At 53.3% G+C, this 11,241-nt stretch overlaps 1 protein-coding gene across 7 annotated transcripts in view; it reads left to right on the top strand.

Moving 5' to 3' along the window:
* The first annotated feature begins 6,351 nt into the window (after positions 1-6,351).
* The window catches only part of DAGLA (diacylglycerol lipase alpha), a 69,008-nt gene continuing 64,118 nt past the window's right edge, over positions 6,352-11,241 (top strand). The window contains exon 1 of one of the 7 annotated variants that reach the window (XM_043970725.1): positions 6,352-6,485. The gene's annotated coding sequence lies outside the window, so the exon portion shown is untranslated. Of the gene's footprint in view, positions 6,486-7,531; positions 7,640-7,916; positions 7,971-11,241 lie in introns of those variants that run through there. The other 6 variants (XM_043970730.1, XM_043970731.1, XM_043970724.1 and 3 more) reach the window with 6 other exon arrangements.

The following is an 11,241-nucleotide window of genomic DNA, read 5'->3' as shown; positions in this document are numbered from 1 at the left end:
TGTCTCTAGGGTAAAATACCAACTTCTTAGCCTGGAATTTAAAGTTCTTTACAGTTTGTGTTCTGGATATTTTGCATTCCTGCCCTTTGTTCTGTCAGTGCCCAAACCCAACTGGTCTGCTTGCTTTTACCAGAACTCCATACTCCCATCTCCCACCTCTGAGCCTTTATAGAAGGTATGTCCCCCTTCCCGGAAGCCTCCAGACCTCCCTGCCCCTTGGAATCCTGAGAATCATTCTTCCAGGCTTTCCTTCTTCCTCCATTGCTTCCTCCTCCCATAAGCTTTCCTGTTCTTTCTAGTCTGTACTTATCCCCCTTTTGCTTCTCTGTTTACAAGTTGTATTCCCCAACCAAATACACACTTGTAGGCTCACCTTTCTCATTTGACAGATGAGAAAATAGGTCCAGAAGAGGTTAAGGGCCTTGTCTAGGGTGACACAGCAAATATGTATCTGAGAGGCCTCCTCCTACCCCAGGCTTTGAAAAAGACCCAGGGAAGTCAGAAAGCCCCAGACTAGGGGAATTGGAAGAGGGCAATCTGGTTGTCAGCAATCAGAATAGCGTTGAATAAGAATAAGTTCTTAGCTCACTCCAGCCGGGACTTAGGGAGTCCAAAATTCCTAGCACTGTGTCCTGAGTTGCCAGAGAAGGTCTTAAGGACTGAGAGCTCTTAACCTCAAAGATCCAAGGAACCTAACCTCTCTGGAAGTGGAGGTCAGTGCAGGAACCCGGGGGAAGCTCTAGATCTTCCATAGGGACTACATAAAAACATAGAAGAAATGAAGCAAGAGATAGAAAACATAAAAGCTGTGAAGGAAAGAATTGGAAGGAGAATAAATAATTTAGAAAAGAAATTGGTAACCCTTACCCAAGGAAGAGACCTAGGCAAACTACAATAAATTAACACGAAATCAATGACTCCATGAGATCTCAAGACATATTAGGACAAAATCAAAAGATTAAAAAAAATAGAAGAAAATGTGAGATAGATTATCTGATATCAAAAATAACTTACAGGAAAAAGATCAAGGAAAGACAATTTAAGAATAACTGGATTCCCTGAAAGCCAATGATTTTTTTTTAAAGCCTGGACACTCTATTTCAAGAAACCACAAATGAAAACTATCTAGGTATATTAGAACCAGAGGGCAAAGTGAAGATAGAAAGAATACACTAATCGCATCCTGAAAGAAACCACCAAATGAAAAATTGCCAAAATATAATAGCCAATATCCAGAGCTCCTCCAAAATACTGCAAACATCCAGAAAGGAGTTAAGTACCAAGGAACCACAGCCAGGATTATACAAGACCATACATCTTCTACTCTAAATGAAAGAAGATCCTGGAATACAATATTCCAAAAGGCAAAAGATATAGGCTTCCAACCAAGAATGACTTACACTGAAAAGCTGAGTCTAATTAATGGAACAGAGAACTTCCAAGCATTCCTCGTGAAAAGAACAGGCCTGACTAGGAACTTTGATATGCAAACACAAGAGTCAAGAAAAGCATAGGAAGCTCAATTTATTTGAACGATTAGAAGGGACCATCTGATGATGTAAAGATGATATTCTAATAGGGAGAGAAGAAATGAGAGTATTTTGAGAATCTAAATGTCATCAAAGTTGGAGAGTCCTAAAGGTGGATTAGTTCTGTTCTGAGAATCTTAAGAGGGAAAAGAGAAGGGAGGATACAAGGAAGAATATACTAGTGTAGGAAAGAGGAAGAAGGGGGTAGAACAAGAAGTTGTTTCTCCTATTTAGGGTGAAGAAAGGGGTGGGAGGGCAGGCATCAGATAAATATTCCTATCTGAAACAGTCAACAAAGTGCTGAAGAGGAACACACAGAAATTGCTTTGTGTAGAAATATATCAGACTCAAGAGTGAGGAGAGATTAAAAGGGAGGGAAATAAGGTGATGGAATAGTTTCAAGCCAAACAAACTCCTTGATCCCAACATGGGTATTAAAGGGGTAAGAAAAGAAAAGCAAAAGACTAGAATCTAAGGGGTGTCCACCAATCAGAGAAGAGCTGATTAAATTGTGGCATAGGAATGGAATGGAATAGATAATACTGTAAGAAATGATGAGAGAGATGATTACAGAGAATCTTGGGTTGTCTGAACCAAGGCAGAGTGAGAAGTATCAGTAAAGAACAACAACTTTGAATGCTGGTCAATGCAACAACTCTCCACGTTTCCAGAGCATTGCTTGTGAAGTGCGCTACCTGCTTCCTGACAGAGGGAATAGAAATAAGGTACAGAAAGTGACATGTTTTTGGATATCACCATTGTGGGAATTTGTTTTGCTTTACTATGCTTAAATGCTTCCAAAGTTTTGTTTTTGATTTACCCCTTTTTCTCCCTTTTGGTTTTTAATTGGGGGGAAGTGAGTTAGAGTGGTAGGGGAAAAAAGGAGAGGGAAACATTGAAATGTGTTTAAAAGGGAACATAAGGATACACAGACAAATAGGATAGTTTTGAAAGTAATGTGTAGAATATTACATATTGAGCAGCTAGTGGAGCAGTGGATAGAGTTCTGGGCCTGAACTCAAGATGACCTGAATTCAAATCCTGCCTCAGACACTTACTAGCTGTGTGACCCTGGGCAAGTCACTTCACCCTGCTTGCCTCAGTTTCCTCATCTATAAAATGAGCTAGAGAAGGGAATGGCAAACCACTCCAGTATCTTTGCCCAAAAAAACCCAAATGGGGTAAAAAAGAGTCAGACATCACTGAAATGACTCAACAACACCAAGAAAAAAAGTGGGTAATATGAAATAGAGACTTACAGTTTCAAATACAATCCTCTTTTTGTTCTGTTTATAACAATGTTGCTTATCAAATTAAAAATGATCAAAAGCAAATTTCCCTCTAGTCTTCCCCACATTAGTTTTCTTTTCTCCCAGGTGCAGATAATAGTTCTTCCTACCTGCACTCCCCACAACCCCCTTTTCTCCTGTTGCAGACCCACTCCCACCTAAGCCCCACACTTTATGCGTTTATTTCTTTAGGGGACCAGGATATTGAATGGTAACCATAACATATAACTGAACCCCCTAATGGAGGATTCCATTGGTCACTTTCCCCTGAAAGAGGTTGACCCAACAGCTGGAGATAAAGAAAAAGCTTCTCCTATTCAATCTATTCTTTCTGTGAAAAATCCATGCTTTGGCTGACATTTCTTTCTGTGCATTGTTTGCTCCAATTAACCCAAGTGTGGCAACATTTGGGCAAATGAGTAAGTACTCCAAATCTTTTTCTTTCCCATATTAATTTTTCAGCTGTTTTGTCCCTTCCAAAACAACTCCTAAAGGGAAACAATTCTCTGCTTGGAAAACAAAGCCCCGATCCTTCTGTAGATAAAGGCCTGCTGTGGAGTTGGAAGTCCAAAGGTTGCTTGGCCTCATTTCCGAACTAAACAAAGAGAAGTGTTAACAAGTAAAAATGTGTATCTACTTTATTGCCATTTTTAATGGTAAATCTAAATAGAGCTGCTGCCTTTCTCCATACAGGTGTATTTTTGATAGAGTTAGAATTGTTCTTGCCTTCTTTCCCCACCTTGAGGAGCCATGTCAAAGAGAAGATCCTACTTTGGGGAGGCCCACCTCCTCTTTATAAACTTTGTAAAAATCCCTATGCCTAATTTACCTTTTATCGAGATCTTTTTCTCTTTTCCACTAAATTCCCCTTATGCAAGTGAAATGAGCCTACAAATTCCTCTTGAGCAAGGAAGATAAATTCCCCATTATATATTGTGCAGAGGATCCAGAAAGAGGGGGGTGGTCAACGGCATCACTGGCAGCAGAGGGAACTAATGATGAAGACTGAGAAAAGAGCACCCAGGTTGGCAGTTAAGAGATCACTGGAAACTTTGGAAAGGACAAAATTATAGGGAGTTTGTAATCCTGGCCTATAGGCAGTGTGGCCAAGTGGCTAGAGAGCTGATTTTCAAGCTGGAAGACCCGGGTTCAATTGCTGTCTCTGACACTGGCTGGCTGTGTGACTTTGGACAAGTCACTTGACAGAGGGTGCTGACCTGCATTGGTGGAGGAATTAAATGGACCCCAAAGTAATGGGACACCCCTGATGGGTGCTGGGCAGGACTTTTCCTCCCCTCCTAATTCATATGGGCTTTTAAACCACACTCAGCAGGGTCTATAAGGCAGGGGTAGCTGTCTTCCCCTTCCTGGTCTGAGCAATCCTCTGGACTCAGGATGTGGGGAGAGTTCCTTCCATCAAGAGAACTATAACTGGGGACAGTAAGGGAGAAGTACCAGGGCAGGGAGGGGAGGAGGGATGATGGATCCTCCAAACCATGGTTCTTTTTTCTTTCTTTCTTTCTTTTTTTTTTTTTTGCGGGGCAATGGGGGTTAAGTGACTCGCCCAGGGTCACACAGCTAGTAAGTGTCAAGTGTCTGAGACCGGATTTGAACTCAGGTACTCCTGAATCCAGGGCTGGTGCTCTATCCACTGCGCCACCTAGTTGCCCCCACTTTTTTTTTTCTTGATAAACATTTTCATTTAAAGTTTTGAGTTCCAAATTCTATCCCTCCTCCCCTCCTTCCCCTCCTTCCTCCCTGAGGCGGTCAGCCATCAGATAAAAAACCGCTTTCTTCGGAGTGACCCAAAACCTCCTTCTTCCTCCACCTGAGGGGTCACAGTTTGTGGAGAAATCATCCCACTTCTTTATTTCTCCAAAAGAAATGACTGACAAATCATCCCATTTCCTTTTTTCTCTTCCCTTTTAAGCATGAAACTCCTAAAAGGTCTGTGAGGGCTTTTGGTCCCAGCACAGAACTTCAGGCTCAGAGCAGGAAGGGACTCCCTCTCACCTCAGCAAGGACCCCTTCTTCACCAGTCCCAAGAAAAGGGTCATCCATCAGACCCCCACTGAATGCCTCCAGGGTGGGCAAAACCACCACCACCTCCTCAGTCGGCTCGCTCACCTCCTGGGCAACTGTCCCAGTTATAAAGTTTTTCCTTATATCTAAAATTTTCCTGTCCCCCAACTTTTTCACCTCATTTTACAGGTAGGAAAACTCAGGACTGGAGAGGGGGAGTGACTTCTCCAGAGGTCTCCCAAGCAGTGGATTGTGCTGGGATGAGGACCCAGGGGAGGGGAGGAGAGGCCAGGGGACAAAAGAAACTCAGAAGAGCAGAAAAACCCACAATAGACCCTGGGGATAGGAGGACCTGGGAAAGGGGCCCAGCTGCAGCCAGGGGGTCTGAGCTGGGAGAGATCTTAGTTAGGGGCTGCTAGTCCAACTGCCTCATTTTCCAGAAGCTCAGATGGCTGAAATGGCAGAGGCCAGAGATCATGCAGCTCAAGCAGCCAAGGGACCTCAGAAGCTACCATGCCTCATTTTACAGATGAAGAAACTGAGGCAAACAGGGGGAAGTGACTTGCCCAGGGTCACACAGCCAAGAAGTGGCTCAGGCCAGATTTGAATTCAGGAAGATGAGTTTTCCTGACACCAGGTCTGGTGCTCTAATCACTGAGCTACCCTGTTGCCCTAGCTACATCCGGTTGGTCAGCTAAACCTCTAAGTAAGGTTACTTGCAATCCTAAGTCTCTGTGGCCTCTTGCTCTGCTCCCAGCCCTCCTCATGCCACCCCCACCCTGCCCCAGCCTCCAGTTTTCTCTCTGCCCTCCTCTGTATTCTCCCAGCATCCTGTCTGGCTTCTCTCCATCCTCTCTGCTCCCCTCTAGCTCGCTACCCACTGACCAAGTGTGCTCCTGCACTCTCCCTTCTCTCCGCTCCTCCTTGGCTCCTCTCCTTAATCATCCCCATACTCTCACTTCTCTTCTGGGGCCCTTCTCCCTCCCCTTTCTCCTGGAGGGGGTGCAGTGGGCAGAACCCTGAGCCTAGAGTCAGTAAGACCTGAGTTCAAATCTGCCCCTGCCTCAGTTTCCTTAACTGAGTTTCCTTCTAGGGTTGGTGAAAGGCTCAGGTAGGACCTCTGTAAAGCACAGAGCCTGGCATGAAAGAGGTGCTTACTTAAGGCTCCTCTCTGTCTCTCCCTTCTCTCTCCCTCTCTCCACCATTCCTATTCTCTCTCTTTCTAGCCCCTACACTCCTCTCTCCTCCTCCCCTCCCTTCCTTCATCCTCTCTTCTTTCCTCCTCCCCTCCCCTCCCTCTTCTCTTCTCTCCTCTCCTTTCTCCTCCTCCCCTCTTCTCTCCTCCTCCCCTCCCTCCTTTCCTCTCCTCCCTTCTCCTCTCCCCTCCTCTTCCACTCCCCTCCCTGGCGCCAGGGGGCGCTGCAGGCCGGCCCCGTCGCCATGGTCACCGCCGGCTGCGCAGGGGGCGTTACGTAAAGCACGCAGCGTCCCCCGGGGGGCGGGGGCGGGCTGGGCGCCGGCGCCGGGCCCTGCGGAAGGCGCGTTAGTGAATCGGGGCCTCGGGCTCCCGGGATGGAGGCGGCGGCAGCAGCGGCGGCCGCAGCAGCTGCTGCGGGCCGGGCCCTGCGGCGGCGGCGGGAGGGAGGTAAGCGCCGGCGGCTCGGCGGCCGGGCCCACGGGCACGCGTGGGGGAGGCGCGGCCGGGGCGCCCGGGCCCGGACACGCGTGTGCGGGGGTGGCCGGGGCGCTGACACGTGGGGATCTGGGGGCCCGCGCGGGTACGCGTGGGGGGGCCTCAGGGCCGCCGGACCCCACGCGGCCCCCCGCCCGGGCATCGCCGGACCCGCGAGTCATAGCTGGCAGGGACCGCAGCGGCCGCTGGGCCGCCCCCTCGTTTTACAGGCGGGGAAACTGAGGCCTGGCAGCGGCAGGGACTCGCCCAAGGTCACAGGGCAGTGAGCGGCGGTGTGGGAGGTGGGTGGACACAGGTGGTGACCTTGACACGGGGGTTCGGGGACCCTGCCGGGGCTGGGGCAGGGCCGGTGGGCGCCAGCCCTGGCGCTGGTGGTGGCTCCCTACCCCGCTGGCAGCTCCTGGAGGGCAGGCACTCACTGGCCTCTGCCCCTGCCGGCCTCCTCGGAGCTCGCCCAGCTCTGGCGCCCCGCACACAGTTGGCACTTAATAAGTGCTTGCTCACTGACTGACTGAGTGATGGAGCGCGTGGTTTCCTGCTGGGGGCGCTCCTGCGGTGTTGAGTGCCGGGGCCCAGGGGTGAGGTCAGCCAGGACTGAGGGACCCCTCCCTCCTTGCCCAGGTGTGGGGGTGCCCAGACTTGGGGAAGCCCCCCGCCCCACTCTCCTGCCTGTCCCGGGGCTCCCAGATTACCTACCGCTCCCCTCCTGGAGATGCCTGGGCTGCCCGCGGCGGGGAGGGGGCAGGGGGGTCGTGGGATGCCAGCCCCTGGGTGGCCTGTGCACGGAGGGCGCGTCTCACCTGCTGGTGGCCTGTTTGCGAGCCGGTGTCAAGTGGGACCGGCGGCTGCGGGGGAGGGATGCATACGGTGGGAACAGCCGGGAATTGTTGGGGGGGAGCCAGACCCCTTCTGGGGTTCCTGCCCCTGCTCGCTGGTGGGGGGGGGGGGCGCCTTGCTCCGCTGCTCCCAGCAGAGCCTGCTCCTCCCAGTGCTGAGCTTGGCTTCTGAGGCACTCAGGAGTTGTGGGGAGTGGGGGGACCCCCACGTGGGGCAGGGTCTCTTTGGGGACTTGTTTCCCGGAGTAAGCATCCCAGATCCCGGAACCGGTAAGCCTCCCCCTCCTCCCACTGCAGAGGGGGTCATGCGGGGATCCCAGGCACCAGCCAGCCCCATGCTGCCGGGAGGGGTGGGGACAGGCCGGAGGAGGCTTGGGATGGGGTCTGGTGGAGGCCCCAAAAGTAGAGTCTGGTTGGGGGCAGGAAGAGTGGACCTCCAAGATGTTCTAAGGAGGGTAAGGAGCTGTTGGGCTCCCAGCAGCAGCAGCATCAGGAGGAGGGGGGGAAGGAGGGGAGGGGAGGGAGGAAGGACCAGCTCTGGATCTGGGATCAGACTTGGGACACATGGACCAGCCACAGAAGCAGAGTGTCCACTGACCTGGTGAGTCAGCAGCCAGGCTGGGGGGAGCTCCAGGTGTGGGGAGGGCCTGCCCCTCCAGGCCAAGGGGCCCCAGAGGAGGCTGCAGGCCAGGCCTCTGGCCCTCCCTCCCTCCCTCCCTCCCTCCAGCACTGCTCACACTAGACAGATCTGGGATGTCTGTGCAGGAGGAAGATTTTGGAAATGCTGTTTTTTCTCTCGAGAATTTCCTCTGGCTCCTTCCTGGCTGGGGGGGGGGGGGGCAGGGCGCGCCTCCAAACACAGAACCTGGTTCGGAGCTGGGGGCAGGGGGTGGGATGTTGGGAAGGGGAGGAGGTCAGAATGCCCGCAGGCTGGGGCACCAGAATCCAGGGTGGGTGCCGCTGCCACCCATGCAATGTCGATGCTAGCTTCTATTCATGTCGCGCCCCCTTTTGCCATATTGCCTCCCTGGAGGCTCACAGCTGTGAGATAGGTATCATGCTTAGTCCCATTTCACAGATGAACGTCAGGACCATGGAGTCAGAGCTGAAAGGGCTCTCAGATGCCATCTAGACTTCTTGGTCTATGGACGAAGAAACTGAGGCCCAGAGAGGAGCCCATGTCCAGCATCACACAGGCAGGATTTGACCCTGAGGGGTCCTGGACCCAAGCCCAGCCCCTCCTCTGCTGGGCCGGTGCCTCTCTGGACCCTGGGAGGCTCTCATGCGGGGTGATGGGCATGGGATGCACAGAGGAAGCTTTGAAGATGGATTGTGTGTCCTGCACTAGGGGCTGAGGGCCCTGTCACATGGAGAGTTCCCCTGACCTTGTTCTTATTGGAGCCATAGGGATGGTCCCCATGTGGTAGAAGTGGCCCTGGCACTTAACTGCTCTGCTGCCTGGCCCTGGGGCCTCCCGAGTCCTGAGGAGGATGATCTGTCCCATCGGCCCCCTCCCTGGCCCCTGACCCCTTCTCTGCAATCCCTGTTCGCAGAAAGTGCTGCCGCAGGTCTGGCCTGCAGCCCTCCTGCTGCAGTGTCCCTGCTGGCAGGAAGGCCTGGCCCCCAGCAGGGCCTGGGGCACAGGACAGGTGGCTGCCAGTCTGCGCTTTCCCCAATGTGGGCAGAGCCGCCTGGGCTCCTCCCTGCTCCTTCTGCAGTTCTCAGGGGCAGCGGAAGTGAGGGGGAGAGACATCCCCAGAGTGTCTCCTTCGCAAGGCATGGGGAGCCCACGGGCCCTCCTGGAGTCTGTGGTCAGCAGCCCTTGGGATCCCTGTGCCACCTTCCCACACCACTGGGTGCTGGCTGGCCAGATGCTTTGAGGCGCTCTTCCAGTCGCCCCTTGCCGTCGCCCCTTGCCGTCACCCCTTGCCATCAGCTTGGGGTGTGACTGCTTTGCAGCGCCCTGAGGCTGGCTGGCAGGCCGGCCCGGCACATCTGGAAGGGCTAAAGGAATTGGCCCCTTTTCCTGAGAGGTGTCTTGGTTGACTCTCAGACAGTGTGCGCCCCTGGCAGGTCACCTCCCAACACCCCGTCTGAATTCTCTGTGCATGTGGCCCCTGCTTTGGACAGGGATACCTCTTAGGGGAATGGCCCCTCACCCTTAGTACGAAGCTGGCACTCGGGGTCATCCTGGACCTGATACCATACCTGGTCTTTGCCCACTCGCTGGTGCCTGCTCCCTTCTCCCATTCTCTAAAGTGGGAAGGAATGGTCCTCTGCCTTGCCTCATCCTCCTCTCGGCTAGCACAAAAACACCTTGTGGGGTATGTGAGGGAACCCTGTGAGGAGAGGCCGGAGCTGAACTCATGTCGTGGTAACTTCCTAGCTCGCCTGGTGCTCCTCTCCCCCCATCCCCGGAGATGCTGGGGCTGGGCCCTAGAGCATCTCCCGCATTTCCTTACCTGGAGGCTGGAGGCCTGGCCCCCATCCTCCAGAGCCAGGATCTGCCAGAGCCAGCATCCTGGGAGGGCTCTCCATAAGCTTTGTGGCAAAGGAAGGAGAAATGTGGTATGGGGGCCAGGGCAGGATGTGGTTACCCAACCACCGCACACCTGCTTAAGATGAGTGTTTGCTTTGATTTTCTTAGGGTTTTTATGATCCCAGCATCTGCTGTGCTGGGGCTCCCTGGGTCAGATGGGAGAGAGAGGGAGCAGGAGGAAAGGTCGGCGCTTGGGTGTGATGTGGAGGGCAGCACAGCCTAGTAAATAACTGGGCCTGGAAGGGGGCACTTAGCAGATCCTTGCTGGGACTGGGGATGGCATAATTGAGGGCATCTTTTTGGAGTTGGGCCCAGTGCCCCTTGGAGGCTGTGGGGAAGGGGGAGGGAGTTGCCTACCACCAGTGCCTGTGGGGGTGCCTTGTGTGGGCCCCGGGAGGCTTCGGGACTCTGCGTCTGGCCCGGGCTGATGGCAGTGGGTGTGTGTGAGTGGGGCGCTGGTGGGTTCTGCACAGCAGGAGACAGCAGTGGGAGGAGGGAGAAGGAACGCCTTGGTGCTCTAGCTTGGGGGAGAATGGCTTCCTGGGCATTCCTCAGAAGTCCCCATATAGGGCTTGTCTCTGAAATCCATGCCACCTGTAGGCTTTCCAGGCAGGCCTGTCTTCCCTTTTCTCATAAACCCACGAGAAGCTGGCTACCAGCAGCAAAGGAGAGCCCTTTTCCTGGGGACTACGGAAGCGCCACCGGGCTCCATTGCTTAAACACTGTGTCTACCTTGTCTTCCCCTCTACGCACCTCTGAGGCCAGGTGGGCCTCAGTGTCCTCCTAAAGTCCCTTCCAGCTCTGCTCACTGGCTAGATGAGGATCAGGTCCACCCCACCTTTGGAGAACAACTCCCTGTAGACAAGCCCCCTGCTGAATGAACTCCAAAGAGGAGCCACATTCGCCTCTGGGTGAGGTAGTCCTGGTGACTTGCAGCAGGCACCTCAGCAAGAACCCAGGGGGTGCCTGGCTGTTGTCCTTGGTGCTCAAAGAAGACCGAAGTGTCCTCACAATGTTGGGGTCGAGTATAGTGTGCGACTGTGGCTGAGCAGACCAACCTGAGCTGGGAAGGCTCTGCCACAGGTCAGGCACGCAGAGGCCACGTGGACCTCTGGAGTGGACGTGCCTCTGCGGCAATGCGGCTTTGCTCAGAGAGCATGGCACATTCTCTGATGCCCTGATCGGTCCTGGGCCAATGTCTCCCATGTCACACCATCAGTTTCAGAGTTCTTCAGAGAGACCTTGAGAGAGTCATTGTATTGCTCCTTCTGACTTCCATGTGAGTGCCTAGTGTGTGCCAGGCACTGCAGGGGGACACCCTGCCTGCCCTTGA

The sequence above is a fragment of the Dromiciops gliroides genome, chromosome 6 (assembly GCF_019393635.1).
Source record: "Dromiciops gliroides isolate mDroGli1 chromosome 6, mDroGli1.pri, whole genome shotgun sequence".
NCBI lineage: Eukaryota > Metazoa > Chordata > Mammalia > Microbiotheria > Microbiotheriidae > Dromiciops > Dromiciops gliroides.
The sequence above is the reverse complement of the archived record's forward strand: the minus strand, read 5'-3'. Positions and strand labels throughout refer to the sequence as shown.